This window comes from Pan paniscus, chromosome 8 (assembly GCF_029289425.2).
Source record: "Pan paniscus chromosome 8, NHGRI_mPanPan1-v2.0_pri, whole genome shotgun sequence".
NCBI lineage: Eukaryota > Metazoa > Chordata > Mammalia > Primates > Hominidae > Pan > Pan paniscus.
In genome coordinates this window covers 34920554-34939259 of record NC_073257.2, presented here as the reverse complement: position 1 = coordinate 34939259, position 18706 = coordinate 34920554, and the positions used below count along the sequence as shown (strand labels likewise).

Genomic DNA, 18706 nt, shown 5'->3' with positions numbered 1-18706 from the left:
GATGGACTAATTGGCCATGTTCTCAGATAAACCGGTGGTGGAAGGTAATCTTTGGCAATGAACAAGCTGAAAAAATATTATTCATTTTTAATCTAGTTAATAAGGGAAATTGAGAGAAGTTCTAGCACAACTGTGAGGTACTGCAAAGGCACTATTTTTCCTGGTCTGTTCTGCTGGAACTCCCATTCCTAGACAGCCTGGCATCAGGCACAGCTGAGAGGGAAACCCTGTCAACAGAGGACAGGTCCCTATTCTTACTGAGGGGCAGGTGGTCAGATGGTCACGCTACCAGAAGAAATAGCATTGACTGTTTGCTGAGCCACTGGGTTTGCATGCACTGGGATCGGGAGGCTGTGATCAGAGAAACAGATGAGAATCTTTTCAAAAACAGACAAACATTAAAATGCAGGAGGTCTATTTATTTGTCAAGTCAACGTTTAGTAATAAGGGAGAACAAAGTTTACCCTGCTATCAGAAAATAAGAAATCAGAATCCAGTCATATGGGATGGGAGAAGCTCGCAAGCTATTACAACTGAACTCAGGAAGCAGATAACCAGCTAGGAAAGAGGTACCCTTAAATGCCAGGCTGTATCTGAGAGTGTATCTCCCTTGATCAGAGCCCAGAGTACAAGCTAAACAATTCCTTCATAAATCAGCACACATCAGCTTCTAAAATCAGCAATATGTCTCCAAACATCTTGAACTGACATTAAGAAATGCTGCACCATTGAGAAAATGGTTTCCAGTTATTTGAACTTAAAGAATTAACTTGTTGAAGCACATCTTTAATCATTGATAAGTTACTGAATTCAAAGAGAAGTAATAATGAATGGTAAACCAATAAACTAGGAATTATATTTCGATTTTTTTTTGCTTTGGCAAACTTGATGATTAGTTGATATTTTTTCAATATTTAGGAACAAGGAACACATATAAATTTCACATTTGTGTTTTTAGCATTTTGACCAGCAATTCATTTTTCAATTTCATGTGTGAAGCTAAACTGATGATCTGTTAATCTTCGTTTGTTTGGAATTAGCCTGAAAAGTGCTAAATACTGCTTTTTGGATAGAATCTTGAGTGGACTAGAACCAGTTTGTTAGGAAAAAATAAATCTGAGCCTACTTTACGTTTGAAGTAACTGAACTATTACATGATTGCTTGGCTATCTTAACAGTTGATCTTGATTTCCACACAATGTGCAAATTTATTATTACTATAACCAAAAGGGGAAAAAACCCTTACATCTATTACAAAATGCTTTAAGAGATAGTATTTAGTCATGATATTTATTAACACAGTTCATAGTAAAGCTGAAATATGGCAATAATCTGGTTAGTTTGATTTATGTGGATAGACAAATTATCTGGTTGTCAAATACATTACAAAACTCATATTTTAATTTCTATTTTATAGACATGATTTTAATGATCTGTATATTTTACATTCATGTCACGTTCGTACCTGAAATCTCTAATTAATTCATGTTTTCCATTACACCTTGGAGTAATCATTGCCCAGCTATAGGGAACAGTATGAAATGAAGTGTGTTATGCATCATTAAATGTTTATGTTAAAATAGGGCATTATCTAGTTAGTTAATTTAGACCAGGTAAAACTACACAAAAACGTTTCTCTCTGTTGCTCAGCAATTCAGCCGTTTCTCTGCACATCCTTCCTCAAGTTCTCCTCTCCCATTCATATTAATTATTCAAGGTCCCGAAACTTTTTCTTCCAGCAACGTTTGCTCTGATACTCATTCAAAGGTATAAATAATTGATAACAGCTTAGAATGTGAGTTTTCTCAGTAGCATTTGGATTTTATTGAGGTTCAAACTTTTAAACTACAAAAATGGTGAATGCTTCAGTAAATGGGTGATGGAAATATTTGGGGAGGATGCACTGTTTGCAGTTGTCCTTGAAATTGGATCAAGTAGCCACTTGCCTACTCTGTCTGCTAGGAAGGCAGATAAGAATTCTGCACCTTCCTCTTCTACCCCTTAAAACTCTCCTTTGTTTCACATAACCAGAAAATGTTTATTTTAATTATCTAGATATTCATTTCTATTTTTCCTTTTTTACTGTAAGAAATGGCATGGTAAAAGGTTCAATAAAACTATAGTATTTTATGCTCAATACTCTAAATTAAGAATTAAAGTCCTACTATCTAGATGCCATTCCAAATGATTAATTTTGTTTCACATTGTTCATAAGAATACTACATTACTTTAGGTGATGTTTTTTCCCACCAAGTTGCTTAGTTAAAAAAAAACATTAGTAATTGCTAGTTCCTATTATCTAAGTAGATAAAATATAATTAGAAAAACAACTGGATAGTTTCACTCTACGTTGTTCTCAGTGCAATGTCCAGTTTGCAAATGCTTCATTCATTTGTTAATTTTAGAGGACAGCATTTCAGTGCAATAATTGAAAATAGCTCATAGCCTGTTCTGTGAAGAAACAAAACATTGTTTGTGTTGGTGTCAAGTAAGTTAATTATGCTTTATCATCTTCAAATGGAGCATATAATTGATTTATGAAATTCTGCTATCGTGTTGAGACCATTATCAGTAATCAAGAATTCCAATAGTTTCTTCTTATTCCTCATGTACAAAATCATCTGGGTATTACATATGTTTAAAAACAATTCAATTTGGAACACTTGTACTATCATAAATTGATGAATTAAAAACTAGATACAAAGTGTGGAAACTACTGTAAAAGATTACTGACTTCTAAAAAATATTGCATTTATTGTGGCAATACATTCTTATTCAGCAATATGACTATGTAATTTTTCTGTAGTACTTTGTAGAATTTTCATTAATTCCACTTAAAGTCAATGGCTTATATACAGTTCTTTTTTGTGACATGAAAACTATAACATTTTGGCTGATCAATGTTCTTTTGCTTGTTTACTTTTAGGTCTTTACAATTACCTAAGGAATTGCCTGAGGCATTGAACATATTGCCGGATATTTAGCTGCAAACAAACAAAAATGTTTTCAAACAAGGATGTAGATGAAAAAGCTATACAACGATTTTAATACCACCCCCACTCCATCACCTCTACACCACCAGCACTGTCACACATACTCTCAGAATGTTTGGTATCATATACAACTCTCCTAAAGCAAGAGATAATGTCAAAAATTTAAAAAGAGAATGCTACTCCTACATTTCCAGGTAACATAAAGAGTTGTAACCCTTGAACTTCCTGTATATATTAATATTTGTTTTCAACACACTAATTGCCTTCGATCTCTATGAATTTTATGTATTTAATAAATTAATGCAAGTGTTCATCTTAATTTTAGATTTACATTTGTTATCTTTGAACTATATCAATTTCTCATAAAACAATTAAGAAACAGCGTAAACAAAAAGGGAAATGAAAATATTTCATTTCATTATTTAAGTGTTTGATAATGCTTGGTATCAAGTAGACATAATCAGAAGAGTATTTAATAAAGCAATGGATTAGGAAGGGGCTGTTAGAGAACATAGATGGTATTACTCTTTAATAATTAGGTACAAAAATAAGGTCTTAATAAATTGGAAATTTATGTTTTCCATTGAATATTCTTAAAATGCCAATAGAATTATAGTGAAATGATTTTCTTTGCTGATTCCTATGATAGTATGACACATACCTTATTTTAGATATTTACATTTTCATTCTGTTAGAATGAAATACCTGTATGTATTCCATGTGCTGACATATAACAAAATCTGGGATTTAAGAAAATGTACTTCAAAAATGTAAAAATTGCAGATAATTGAAATTTGAGGTATTTATAATACAAATAAGGACCATTTAAAATATACCAACAGGCATTATTAAAAATAAGTATATAGTTCTGTAAAGATTGTGTGTGTTATATATTGACTATCAAACACTGGACATTTGTGAACTAGCTTTTTGCTATTCCTAAGTATTATCTTTCCAAAAACTTGCTATGAAGGTCATTTATATTTCCTTTCTAAATGGATTTTGAATAAAACATAAGAGCTGTATTTAACATTCTGCATCTGAATTCCAAGACTCTGATTGTATGCCTTCTTTTACATTACAAATCTATCAAATAGAGATGATTTTCCTTTTGAATTCCATATTACTAGCAATATTTAACACCTGAAATGCTAGAAGTGGCACCCATTGATCTTTGCTCTGCATTGAAAGTTGATCAGTACATGGCCTCATGAAAGAAAAATGTTCTTTCTATGGTTTAATAAATGCTTCACAATGAGTTTTTTTTTTTTAAGTAGGCCTTAATACCTAATCACTTGCATTCAGTGGCTAGATTTGAGTGGATAAGAACACCTACCAAAGTACAACTTCCAATTTTTATTTCAGAAGGAAGCCATCCTTGAGAGATGAGAAAATAACTTACTTTAAGCTTTATTCATTTTTGTATTTGGCTGCCATAAAATATCTTTTTCTAAGTAGCTTTAGGGTTTTTTTTAAATCTAATCCTGATTAAATTAAAAGAAAACCCTGGTAAGTTAATTGTAAGCTTTCCCATAAAAGAGAGAAGCACAAAATGCCATGGAATATATCCAAGAAACATAACATAAACATGAGACTTACAATGCACAATTTAAAATTTCATATGTTGTCAAATGATAAATGTCTGTTCCAGCTATGAATACTTTAACTTCAAAAATCTTTCATAGCCTTAAAAAAGAACTCTCACAGAAACAGAAGCTGGAATGTTATTTGTGAACTAGGCCTTGCACCTTGTCAATATTTTTAGTTCTTAAATTTCTGGAATGTTCTAAAGACATAAAACATCTACTTCATTTTGAAATTTTGATTTTAACATTTCACTAACAACACTGGGAAAGGATCATCTTAACTAAAGGTGTCAAGACTAACGTTTGAGCTTAGCCGTTGAACTTTCTCTTAGGGGAAACAGTTTAATCCCCAAGTACTATGAGATAGGCGTTTTAAGGCAACTTTTTAAAAAGGAAAATAAATCTGCTTTTTGCCGTCTAGGAAAGATACATTTTTCCTTGTGGAAATCTGCAGTCTGAAAAGGCAGATATAAAAAGCATGAACTGTTGAAAATAACCTAAATGTTCTTTGAAAATTTAAAGGCCAGCTTATCCTGCAATGGTGATAGAATAGTCGGCTTACAACACGCAAAGCCGAGCCGCGGGTGGGCAGGCGCCGCCCGTGGCTCGCGGAGTGGATGCACTCGAGGGCGCGGCCGCTGCGCTTGGGGAACTTTCAGGGCGCCAAGTACGGGTAGCGCTTCTGATGGATTCCCGGGTCTGGGAGGATCCGATTATCCCGGGGCCGGGTGACACGCACAAAGCTGAGGTTAGAGTTGGCCAGGAAGGGAGGACCTGGTGAGCCGGTGGAACAAAAGCGGGAAGGCCTTTCCTTCTAGGAGCAAAACCAGCGACGCGTCCCGGACGCCCGGGGACCCCTGTGGGTCTCGGTTTCCTTCGCTGTGACCCTGACATGTTCCCCTCCACCGGCCCGAGGAAACCGTCGCTTCCAGCCTCCAGGTACCGTCACCTCTGCGGGGCTGCGAGCGGAGGACCGGGACAGAGAAGGAGCCGGCGGTCCTGGCCAGCCGCGCGGCTCAAAACCCGACGGCGCGGGGACTCCGGGCCTGGGGCCTCCATGGCTGTGGCCTCCTTATCTCCCGGGCCGGCTGCTCCCTATGCTGCGGGGCTGAGGGCACTGGGGACCCAGGGGCTTCTCTGGCACTAGCGAGGACCTAACCTTGAGTGAAGAACGATGTCAAGTGAAAGTGAAGAATAACGGGGGTGGGCGCGAAGAGAATGGTCTTGGGGCGCGCTTGCGCCTCTACCCGAGGACCGAGGTGGGGATTCGACAGACGCCAGCGGTGGGGATCCGGGGCGAGAAGCCCCGACTTTCTGAGTCGTGAGCCGCCTCCAGTCGCCCCAGGACGTAACCCCGAGGAGCTTTCAGACACTGGCCGCGCCTAATATCGCTGAGAACCGCGAAAACCGGAGTTCCGGCCGCCTCCCGGACTAGCGTCCCGAGGCCAGGGGACCCGCTTGGGGCTCCCGGCCGAGCCCCGACCTCGGACGTTTTTCCGGGAGCCGCGAGAGGCCTGGGGGCCTGGGCCAGGCGCCGCGGCGGGCATCGATCGCCGGCTCCCAGAGAGTGGCCCCGCGCAGGTGGAGGTGACCCCGTCACCTCCAGGAGCGCCCCCAAGCCCCGGTACCCGCAGCGTGCGCCCTCTCCTCCTCCCCGAAGGTTAAGTTCGTCTTTTTCGGTTCTCGGTTACGCATCCCCTTGGCACGCGTGCCCAGCCACACCGTGGGCGAAACTAGAGGGCCCGCGTCCCCTGGGGGCTGCCGCGGGGCCCCGAGTGAGGTGTCCCCTCCGGGCCGGGCCCGAGTCGGAGGCCCCCTTTGCAGCCTAGAGGAGCGCGGGGCTGGCGCTGCGCAGGAACCGCCAGGCCGGGGAGGGGGCCGCGCCCGGGCCTGGGCCAAGAGCGCGCGTCCCCCGCCCGGGCCCTGCGGCCCTCCCCAGGTGTCTGAGCAGAGCTGCTGAAGCTGCAGAAATGTGCTGGCGCCTGTCCACCGCCGCACACAAAACCCAGCCAAAAGTGGCGAGAGGAAAAGCGAATATGGCGCTGCTGAAAATGGAGACTCGGCATCTAGAAAGTCTTTCTTTCCTTTCCTCTTTTCGCTCTTACTTCGTCGATCTTTTCCCCCTTGCCCTCTCACGAGGGCCTCCTGCGCTTTCCTTCGGGTGTTCTCTACCCCTCGGCCCCTTTCCTGTTCTTATGAATAACCTCCTTTACTCGGTTTTCCTTCTTCCTTTCCACTCTCGGTTCCTCTTTCTCCATTTTGTGTCACAGGCGCCTTGCTTCTTGTTCCCTTTCAGGGCGCGCACTCCCCCGCCCGGCTCACTTTATTTTGTGTGTGGGTGGCGGAGCAGGGAGGGGGTGGCAAGGATCGTGAGGCTAAGTATCGAGTTTGTTTGTTTGTTTTTCTTTCTTTCTTCTTCTTTTTTTAAAGGTGTTATCTTAGGAGCCAAGCATCTCCTTTGGTCGTGCGCTCCTTCGCCTAGCGCCTGGTGCCCCCCACCCGGCTGCATCCGAGGCTTGCGCGGCCCGGTCCCATCAGCCGAGCGTCGCCCGCCCAGGAGGAGGCTCGGGTTCTCCGCAGAAGCGAATACTTTCTCTTTTTGTTTTAAGTTAGAACTTTGCTTTTGCAGTGATTCGTTGCTGTGGCGTGATTTTAAACAGGTGAGGAATCGGAGTCTCATTTTCCCAGGGGGGCTTCCAATGAGGATTTTAAGAGAAGCGTGCAAAGAAGACAGCAATGTCCATCTTTTTTTTTTTCTTGTTTTCTTTTGAACAGAGGGAACCCCCACGCGCTGAGATAGTTATGTTTTTAAGGCTAAACTTTTTTAAAATTAGTTTTTCTTTTACACTTATGGCTGACTTTTGATCCTTTTAAAGAAAGGATGAAGTCAAAACAGACTAATGCTTTTGAATACACAACGTCCCCACGTCCCCAAATTGTGGTGCTGGGATAGTTCCTCTAAGATGCATTCTGATTTTGAAGTTCAAGGTCTCTAAGCTCTGTTAATCGGAACCATGAAAAATACGTTGCTACATTAAAGAAAAAACAGACGGTGATACTGACTGCAGAATCGTAGTAGAAACTTTTTTTTTTTTTTTTGAGGCTGTGCAGGATTTGCCTTGGTTTTATTAGGGAACCTGCTAATAGAAGCAATTTCAAGTGACGGGCTTCCCTCAGTAGAAAGCTGGAAGCAATGACATCTTTTCTATCTGAGTGCCTCTCCTTAGTCGTGGTAAATAAATAAATAAATAAATAAATAAATAAAAATTAGTTTACATGCAGTGTTTGAAAAGAAAATGATTTTGCTTCCCAAGTTTTTATGTGTTTTCTTTTTTACCAACTATATTTCACTTTATTTACAATTGTCAGTTTATTCTCACACCTTCTGGTTAGTTTTATCTTCTCACCACGGTCTGTTAGAACCCCATCCTCGAGCAAAAAAACAAAAACAAAAACCACCCCCCCAAAACAAACAAACAAACAAACAAACAAAACAGGTGTTCATCCCTATGAGATGCTAATGCCCCTGGAACTGTTTGAAAAGAGCGAAATTTTGTAAGGAGATTCTTTTCAAAAAGTGTTAGAGAAGTATTCTTCAAAAACATCTTAGAATGTTTCCTTAAAAAATTACCTTTCTTGGTTTTCATTAATTGCCTTTGATTAAAATTAGGTTACAAACATATCTTAATTTCAGACTGTTTCTTTATAAAACAAAGGAGAAAGTAAATAGGTGTTGGCAAGGACTAAACCAATGCAACTAGGCCCTATTGAGAGCCTAAATCTGTAAACTGATACCCTTAAAAAACATTAATCAACTTGAGGTTCGTACAGGTAGTTCTTTGACTCAAACAGTTGATTTTTAAAAGTCTTATAAAATAGGTTAAAATGTGTTTTTAGTCCAGGTTCCTACTTCTTTGTTATGCATTTCTCCTGGTAGATAAATAAATGAATCTAACTTGATGAGTAGGTAGATTTTTCTCCAGAAGAACTTTCTAAAAATGGGCAAAGTTAGGGAAGTGATTAATACCCTTCAGTTTAATTGGAATGATTCAGTGCTTATACCAAGTTAATCCTATTAAGATGCTATTTCCTGCTCAGGGGGATAAATTAAGCACAACTTAGATTATTTCAGATGGACAACTGGTATATAGTCTAAGCAATGGGGGCTGGAAAAAAGTATCTCTTCTCCAAAAAATATATATTATGTACCAGTAATGTTCGAAGTACTTTGAGGAAGTGTATTGATGGGATGAATATAAATCATAGTGACTGTTGTTAAGGGGTTTACGGATTATAAAGAGCGATTGAGCTTCCTTTATTTTCTCTTATTTAGAAAACAAACATTCATAGGAAAAAATAAAATTAGATCCCTTCTTTTGCCCACATACAAATTCAGTTTCAGATCAATTAAAAAGTTAAATAAGAAAAATAGAATTAAAAAAATATTGGAAGGCTGGGCGCAGTGGCTCACGCCTGTAATCCCAGCACTTTGGGAGGCCAAGGCGGGCAGATCACGAGGTCAGGAGATTGAGACCATCTTGGCCAACATGGGGAAACCCTATCTCTACTAAAAATACAAAAATTAGCTGGTTGTGGTGGCACATGCCTGTAATCCCAGCTACTCGGGAGGCTGAGGCAGGAGAATCGCTTGAACCTGGGAGGCAGCCACTGCAGTGAGCTGAGATTGCGCCACTGCACTCTAGCCTGGCAACAGAGTTATCTCTGTAACTCTCCATCTCAAAAAAAAAACAAAAAAAAAAGGAAAGGAAATATAGAATTTGTGGTATGAAAGGATTTCTTAAACAAAACATTAAAATACACAATCCATTAAGGAAACGATCAGTTGGATGACAGTCATGCTCCAAATAATGATATGTTAGTCAATACATGATAATAGTCCCATAAGGTTATAATATTGTATATTTACTGTACCTTTTCTATGTGTAGATGTGTCTAATTATACAAATACCATTGTGTTATAATTGCCTACAGTATTCAATACAGTCACATGCTGTACAGGTTTGCAGCCTAGGAGCAATAGGCTTGTACCATATACAAACCATCTAGGTTTGTGTAATTACACTCTATGATGTTAGCATGACAAAACTGCCTATGGACCTATTTCTCAGAATATGTCCCTGTAGTTGAGTGCCATGTGACTGTATATAAAAATTTTTAAAAATACTTTTTACATGACAAAAGATATCATAAAATGTTACAAGATAAACTGAGAAGATATTTTCAAGGCATGTACTTGGTGAAGGATTCATATTCAAAATGTATAAATAACTTATATAGAAAGAATTTACTAATTTATGTATAATGAATTTCATAAATAAAAGATGTGGGCCAGGATATATACATATGAAGTGAAAGTATAGTACTATCAATAGGATGAATACATATCAACTTCAAAAAATGTAATTTCCTTTGGGATAGAAAGAAAGAAGGAAGGAGGGGGAATAGGAAGAGGGCAACAACTTCCTGCCCAGGGGGCAACAACTCTTTTTTTTTTTTTTTTTTTTTGAGACAGAGTCTTGCTTTTGTCCCCCAGGCTTGAGTACAATGACTCGATCTCGGCTCACTGCAACCTCCGCCTCTCGGATTCAAATGATTCTCCTGCCTCTGCCTCCCAAGTAGCCAGTTAAGGTGCCTGCCACCATGCCCGTCTAATTTTTGTGTTTTTTAGTAGAGACGGATTTTCACCATTTTGGCCAAGCTGGTCTCAAACTCCTGACCTCAGTTGATCCGCCCACCTCGGCCTCCCAAAATGCTGGGATTACAGGCATGAGCCACTGCGCCCAGCCCACAGCAATTCTTTATAAAAAGATCAGAGGCAACTATGGGAAGACATTAACACTTTTTGTTCTTTGTAGATTGTTAAAAGCTTGTTATAATTTATTTAAAAATCTCTAACATCAATTCCTAGTCTAAAGAATGAACAAATGACACATTTCTTTTCCTTAGTCAATAATAATCTTGTAAGATGGTGTTCACGTGCTTTTCTTTGATGGCAAAGAAAACACCATTCCCCAGTGTTTTTCCTGGGCAGTGTTTGAATATTATATGATACTCACAGCAGAGATTTTCCTAGTTTGGCTTCTGTTGTAAGCTTGTTTTCTGAGTAGATTTAAATGAGAAGAACAGAAACATATTTGAAACTATGACTATGTATAAGAGCATTTATTCTCCTATAATGAAATCGTGAAAAATGTTTTTAAAAAGTGAGCAAACAAAAACCTCCACACCATTATAGAAACACGGTTAAAAAACTATTGAATAATCTCAGGCCTAGTGTGTAATAATTATTAAGTGTGTCTAATTTGTTGTGCTAAGTGTCAGGAATTGGTATTGTGGAAGGATATATGAGATCTCATTTTCTCCTTTTATATGGCAGGAGTTTATACAGTATTTACATCTGTCATTGATACTTTTTATGAACAGAAGTTTTGTTTACTTATAACTTCCACAGGGATTATTCATATGGAGCACTGGAAAGATGTAACATTTCATTTGCTTTGTTACCTTGTGTTTATTTTAGGTCGAAAAGCATCATGAAGCCAAGTGGTTATTGTTTTGCTTATTCAGTGTGAACTGAGTGAGGCAGGTTTGTATACCAAGTGATTCTCGTGGTGGACAATACCAATATGATTATGCCAAATGCATTGCTTCTGAGGCATCACTCTTTGGGCACATATAGACCCTGCTGATTTCTGCCAAAGCACTCTTCTTAAAGTTCCAAAACATTACCCCAAAACCTCTATAGCCCCCTATTGCCAACAAAATTAAAGCCTTTCTCTTCATTGGCATTAGAAGCCCCTGTAACCCATTGCTTTTCCATTTCCAGCCTCTTTCCAAAATTACCAAACAAACTCTGTATCCTGCAGCCACCAAACTGTACTAGTTGTAATATATTCACTAAGAACAGTGGTCTCTCGTTTGTCTCTCTTTTCTCTCTTCTTATATCAGTTAGAATGTAACAGACAACCCAGCTAACACAGAGGCTTATTTTTCTTATGTGACAAGAAGTCTGTAGATAAAGAGTTGCTAGTGTTTTCTTGGGGGTTCAGTGATATCAGCTTTGTGATTCAGTTGACCTTCATATCATAGTTGCAAAATGGCTGCCGTAAGTACAAAAACCACACTGACTGCTGGGTGGGAAGGCAGCAGAAAATTTGTTCTTGGTGAGTCTTACTCACGTCAAGGAAGTATAATATTTTCCAAAATGCCCCACCAAAGGATTTCCTCTTACATCATATTAGCCAGAACTGGGACATATTATCACCCTTTATCTGGGGTACAGGCCCACATTTCCACATCAAAGGGAATTTGCTCAATGCCTAAATCAAACTGGAATTCAGTTAAGCAAAGAAGAAACAGAGGAATGGTTTTTGGGTAGGCAGTAAACACTGTCAGCTACATCTCCCTGAAAGCCATCACTCCCTTAAAATATCTTTGAGTAATGTCATCAGTGACTTCTGAACTTTTTCATCCAATGGACAGTGTTTATTTTCTAACTTACTTGAACTTTTTGTGGGGCTTAGCCACACCCTTTTTGAAATTTATGTATTCATCAAATACCCACTCATCACTTACTGTGTATTAGTCACTCTGCTGGGCAAAGAGAATGAAAAAATGAGTCATGCATGGTCCTGAACCTTCACAAGTTTATAGCCTAGTGGGGCAGACAGGTGAATAAATAAGTGCAAAAGAATGTTATAGATACTGTGATAAAATTACGTTTCATGGGCCGGGTGTGGTGGCTCATGCCTGTAATCTCAGCACTTTGGGAGGCTGAGGCGGGTGGATCACCTGAGGTCAGGAGTTTGAGACTAGCCTGGCCAACATGGTGAAACCCCGTCTCTACTAAAAAATAACAAAAATTAGCTGGGCGTGGTGGCAGGCACCTGTAATCCCAGTGACTGGGAGGCTGAGGCAGGAGAATTGCTTGAACCCAGGAGGCAGAGATTGCAGTGAGCTGAGATCACGCCATTGCACTGCAGCCTGGGCAACAAGAGCAAAACTTTGTCTCAAAATAAATGAATAATATGTTTTGTGGTTTTTTTTTTTTTTTTTGACAGGGTCTTACTCTGTCACCCAGCCTGGAGTGCAGTGGCATGATTATAGCTCACTATAACCTCGGGCTCCCTGGCTCAAGCAATCCTCTTGCCTCAGCCTCCTGAGTAGTTGGAACTATGCAGGCTAATTATTTTATCTTTTGTAGAAATGGGGTCTTGCTAAGTTGGCCAGGCTTGTCTTGAATTCCTGAGCTCAAGCGGCCTTCCCACATTGACTTCCCAAAGTGCTGGGATTACAGGCATGAGCCACCATGCCGGGCTTAGAATGATGAATGAGATAAAATGGGGTACAAAGAAAGGAGCAGCCATTTCTGGATCTCAGGTGTGATGTCTCTTTTCAGGGAAGGACAGGGGTGATACAGCCATTAATAAAAGCAATCTCACTTTCCTGGTTGGTTGTCTCTTTGCCTCCTCCCCTGGAATAATACAGACCTCTGTAGAAAATCACAAGCAGGGTAGGGATGACGGAGCTGGCCTCCTCCCTTCCCTTGGCCTGACAAATATGCATGGAATTCCCAGGAATGTTCAACCTTTTTTTTTTTTTTCAAACTTCAGATTAGAATCCAACTCATGTAGAATCCATGTAGAATCCGACTCAAACAGAATCCATCAGGCATGAGAATTCTGGAATGCCCTTCCTGGTTTATCTACTTCATCTGTGTTCCATGAAGGGCACCTGGTCTCACACCTAGACTCCGGGAGCTCCACGTCCCTACTCTCTTAGGTTTCAGGGCCTAACCAATCAGGATGGCAAGAAGGACGTATTTGGGGAGATCCAAGCCTGTCTGCTTGGCTGTAGTGTAGGACTAGGGGGAAAAGAAAGGCACAGTAAGGATCAAAACAAGGCTGGAGCAGTAGGTAAAGATGAGTCCATGCCAACGTAGGAGGCTTGAAGATGTTTGGTAGGTCATAGGTTCCCAAACTTTCCAGCTCACTGCATCTGTAGCATCTTCGTAATTTGTTCATGGTGCCCTCAGCCAGAAGACATACTTCACAATTCCATTCGTTAAGTAGGTAAGTCTAAACAACATATTAGTGGTCATTTGTGTGGTGTTTGATAGGTGGGGCTGTATTTCTCTCAAACATTTAAAATATCCCACAGCAACCTTGTGAGTTTGTTCCCTGTGGTGTCCCAGGGTGACCTGATAACCATGGTATAGGTCGCTAAAGATTTTTCATCTGGTGAATTAAATATTTGATTTTGTATTTGAGAAAGCGCCATCTTTCTGTAGATTGGAGTAAAGGCATGGTGGGAGGTAAGGAGACCATAAGTTAGTGGTAGTCATTTAGGAGAGAAGTGATGGGGATATAAAATGAGACATACTAATGAGCATGCTGCTGGATCTAAAATATGTTATGGAGGTAGAATGGAGAGGAGGATTTCCTTATCAATTGGTTTTTGGAGAGAAAGAAAGAGATAGGTTGATTCCTAGACTGTCGGCTTGGGTTAAAGGGTATATGATAGCAGACATGTTGAAAAAACATATCTTTGGGAGAAAGAATAACATTTTTTGGCATGCTGAATTTGAGACGTGCAAGGATGAGATGGATATAGGGCATTGGAGCTCAGGAGCAGATCTGAAAAATATGTTAATTATGAATATATAGATTAGGGCTGACAACATAAGAGTAGACGAAATGGCTCAGGATGAGTGTAGAATAGAAAGAAGCATGCCCATATGTGATGGTCAATTTTCTTTTAATTTTAATTTTTGTAGAGATGGGGTCTCACTATGTTGCCCAGGCTGATCTTGAGCTCCTGGCCTCAAGCAATCCTCCTGCCTCAGCCTTCCAGAGCACTGGGATTACAGGCATGAGCCACCATGATTGGTCTGGATTCCTTATAAAAAATATTATAATGAGTACATCATGTTTAGAGAGCCAAGAAAGGGCAGGGTCCTGCCTAGGAGACAGAGCCAGGACAGGTATCATGAAGCTTGTGTAAAGTGATATGTTTTGGGTGGAGCCAAGACTCTTCCCCTACTGTTGTTCTGTTCAATAGAGACCCTGGGTCTTTCTTTTTCGTTTGTGGTGGCACCCCCTGGATAGAGCCTCAGAGAGGCAGCATCACAAAGAGCTATGCAAGGAATTGGTTCTGCAGGGGAGACAGTGGAGGGCAAGGTGTGGGGGACTGCGGGGAGGAGGAGGGGGTAGGGGAGAGGCAGTAGCACACAGTGTGAGGATTCTGTGCCATGCCAGTTCAGCCTTATGTTCAAAGCAGCTGTTCTTTCTGGGCTTCCAAGAGAGGAGCACCATTTTTATGCCCACATTGTAACAAACAATGAGATATGTACTGGTTAACAGTATCAAACGCAATGCAGTGATTAAATAAGGAGTGGAGAAAATCTATGGAATCTTACAATTTGGAGGGCCCTGGTGACTTATCTAAATACCTTTTTTGCAATAGAGCAAGTCAGAATCCCTGAATCTCAGGGATTAACAAGGGAGACAGCCATGTCAAACAAACAAAACCAATGCACTGTGATAAGGTGTAAGGCTTAATATAAGGTGGGATAACTTTCTCTCACCTCTCTCATTCACTAATCACTTCCTATCAGCACCTGTCACTGGTAGGTGGTTTCTGATGCTTCGAAACGTCCAGGTGCGCTGGCTTCCAGCCTAGCTCCTCTCCTCCCTCTGCGTGTTCTTCCTGAGCAATTTCATCCAATTTAACTATCACCTGTAGACCAGTGATTTCTCAACCTGTATTTCTAGTTTCCTGACTTACTGAGCTTGAGTTCAGCATTTTGAACAATGGCCATAGTACTGGGCACATGGAGGTACTCAGTAAATGTCTACTAATTCACTTAAAAGTTGATCCTAAGTAAACTGATGATGTAGGAGTAAATTTGGATCTCAAGTAAACTGAAGTTTACACAGTGAGTAAGCAGGGAAATACTTTCCAATAGATTTGACATACAATTTCAATTTCTTTTTTTTTCTTTTTCTTTTTTTTAGAGACAGGGTCTTGCTGTGTCACCCAGGCTAGAGTGCACTGATGTAATCATGGCTCTCTGCTGCAGCCTCTAACCCCTGGGCTCAAGGGATCCTCCTGCCTCAGCTTCCTGAGCAGCTGGGACTACAAGTGCAGTCCATCATAGCCAACTAATTTTTTTTTTTTTTTTTTTGAGATAGGATCTCCTTCTGTTGCCCAGACTGGAGTGCAGTGGCATGGTCTTCGGTCACTGCAGCCTTGATCTCCCAGGCTCAAGTGATCCTCTCACCTCAGCCCCCTCGAGTAGCTGAGGCTACATGCACTTGCCACCATATGTGGCTAATTTTTGCATTTTTTAGTAGAGATGGGATTTCACCATGTTGCCCAGGCTAGTCTCGAACTCCTGGATTCAAGCAATCTGCCCACCTAGGCCTTCCAAAGTGCTTGGAGTATAGGCATGAGCCACCATGCCCAGCCTGCCCAGCTAATTTTTAATTTTTTTGTAGAGATGGAGTCCTGCTATGTTGCCCAGGCTGGTCTTGAACTTCTAGCCTCAAGTGATCCGTCTGCCTTGGCCTCCCAAAGTGCTGGGATTACAGTCATGAGCTACTATGCTGGGTCTAAAACCTCAGTAATTAACCGGAAACCAGATGAGAGTTTCACTATGGGAATTGGGTTAGGTGCAGCTAATCACAGTGAAGAATAGATTAAAATACATGGATTTGCAAATCAGAATGCAGGTTCTGCTGCTAACTTTGGGAAATTCAGCTAATTCTCTGTGTCTTTGTTTCTATGCTAGTAATGCTTTATTTTAAAATGTATTTATGGTTATTAAGATGTAATTCACATACCATAAAATTTATCGATTTAAAGTGTACAAGTCAGTGTATTTACAGACTCATGTAACCATCATCACTAATTCCAGCATGTTTTCATCACCCTAAAAAACACCCTCATGCCCTCATTCCCCATTCCCCATTACCCCAGTTTCTGGCTACTGCTTTCTATCTCTATATATTTACTATACTGTACATTTCATACGAGTGGCATCATATAATATATGCCCTTTTGTGTCTGGCTGCTTTCTCTTAAGCATAATGTTTAACCATAAAAAAAGTTAGCATAATGTTTTCAAGATTCATCCATCTTACACCATGTATCAATACTTTGTTCCTTTTTATGGCTAAATAATATTCCATTAATTGGATGTATCAGATTTTGTTTATTCATCAATTGATGGACATTTGCATTGTTTCCATTTTTTTGCTATTATGAATTATGCTGCTATGGACAGTACTGTATGTCCTGCATGGACATTACAGAAACTTTTCTGTGTGGCCATATGATGACTCAATGTTTGACATCTTGAGGAGCTACCAGTTGCTTTTCTGAGTGGCTGCATCACTCTGTATTCCCACCAGCACTGTATAAGAGTTCCAATTTATCCATGTCCTGGCCAACACTAGTTATTGTCCATCTTTTTTATTGTTGCCATCCTCATTGATATGAAGGGACACCTCATTGTGATTTGATTTACATTTCCCTAATGACTAATGATATTGAGCATTTTTTCCATGTGTTTATTTGCCATTTGTATATCTTCTTTAGAGGAATGTCTACAAATCCTTTTCCCACTTAAAAACTGATTATTTTTCTTTTTATTGTTGCATTTTAAGAATTCTTTATACATTCTGGATGTTAGAACCATATCAGATATATGATAGGCAAATATTTTCTTCAATTCTGTGGTTTGTATTTTCACTTTCTTGTTAGTATATTTTGAAGCATAAAAGTTTTTAATTTTGGTGATGTCCATGTCCACTTTATTTTTTCTTTTGTTGGTTGTGTTTTTGTTGTCATATCTAAGAATCCATTACCCAATCCAAGATCACAAAAATTAAGGTCTGTATTTTTTCTAAGAGTTTTATGGCTTTAGGTTTTACATTTGGGTTTTTGATCCATTTTGAGTTAATTTTTGTATATGGTGTGAGTTAGGGATCCAATTTCATTCTTTGCATGTGTACATGTAGTTGTCCCAGCACCATTTGTTGAAAAGACTCCTCTTTTCCTCTTAAATTGTCTTAGTGCCCTTGTTGAAATACATTGGCCATAGATGTAGGGACTCCCAATTCTACTCCATTGAACAATATGCTCATGCTTATTCTAGTACCACAACTATAATCCCAGAATGAAAAGGTGAATTACATAGAAGAAATTTCTATTCTCAAATTACTTCATAACTCAAAAGACTTGTGGGCAATTCAGTTCTGGGTTTTCTTTCATCTCTCGTTGGAAAAAAAAATCTCTGCATCAACCCCATCTAAAATAACTAAATTGTATGCATAAACCTAAATTTAAATACTCATCTGCAGGTCTCGTTTATAGAATCCTACTTATGTTGATGATGTGGGCTTTGGCAATCTCTTTCTCACTGTATTCTATGAAATAGCTTAAAAAGTCAATTATGAATTGAAGCATTCAATTATTAGAATGCATAATACTAGTTTAATTTAAAAGTTAGTCTTCAATTTCATGCAAAACCCTTCGAATTATTAATTTTAGAAAAAATATGTATTTATTATATCCTGTAGACTTAGACAAAGGATTTAAAATTCCTCTACTTTAAATGCAAGGATTCCCATAATGAAAAATCTCTTGACTGTAGGACCATGGCATCTCTTAATTCAATTTATAGTCTTTGTGTTTTGGTTACTGACACTCTTAATTTTAAAAATGTCTTTAAAATATTCTCTAGATAAGGAGATATGGTAGCATGATGAAGCTCTCATGAAGGCGAAAAGTGGTTCTCTTGGAAATGCCATAGACGGTTGTATTTGGCTCTTTAGCTCATAAGAAAATATTTTTTCTCTAAGTAAACAATCACAAATTCTTTTCTGGTTTTGCCAAAGGGAAGCCTGTGGCACAATGTTTCTATTGAGGTCACTTGCTGAATTATACAGGAACCCTCTGTCAACTCTGAAAGGATTTTTGATCTTTCTGATTATTTAGACAGTGCTAAATTTATGAAAATTCTCTGCTTCCTATGTCTTATTGGTCATGCTTAGGAACTGTTTTGTGAAAGGCAACCCAGGATAAGAGGAGGAACACTTGTAA

At 39.6% G+C, this 18706-nt stretch overlaps 1 protein-coding gene across 2 annotated transcripts in view; it reads left to right on the top strand.

The window, feature by feature from the left end:
* The first annotated feature begins 12338 nt into the window (after positions 1-12338).
* The window catches only part of EBLN1 (endogenous Bornavirus like nucleoprotein 1), a 38054-nt gene continuing 31686 nt past the window's right edge, over positions 12339-18706 (top strand). For both annotated transcript variants that reach the window (XM_055092474.3, XM_055092472.3), the window contains exon 1: positions 12339-13671. The gene's annotated coding sequence lies outside the window, so the exon portion shown is untranslated. The remainder of the gene's footprint in view (positions 13672-18706) is intronic.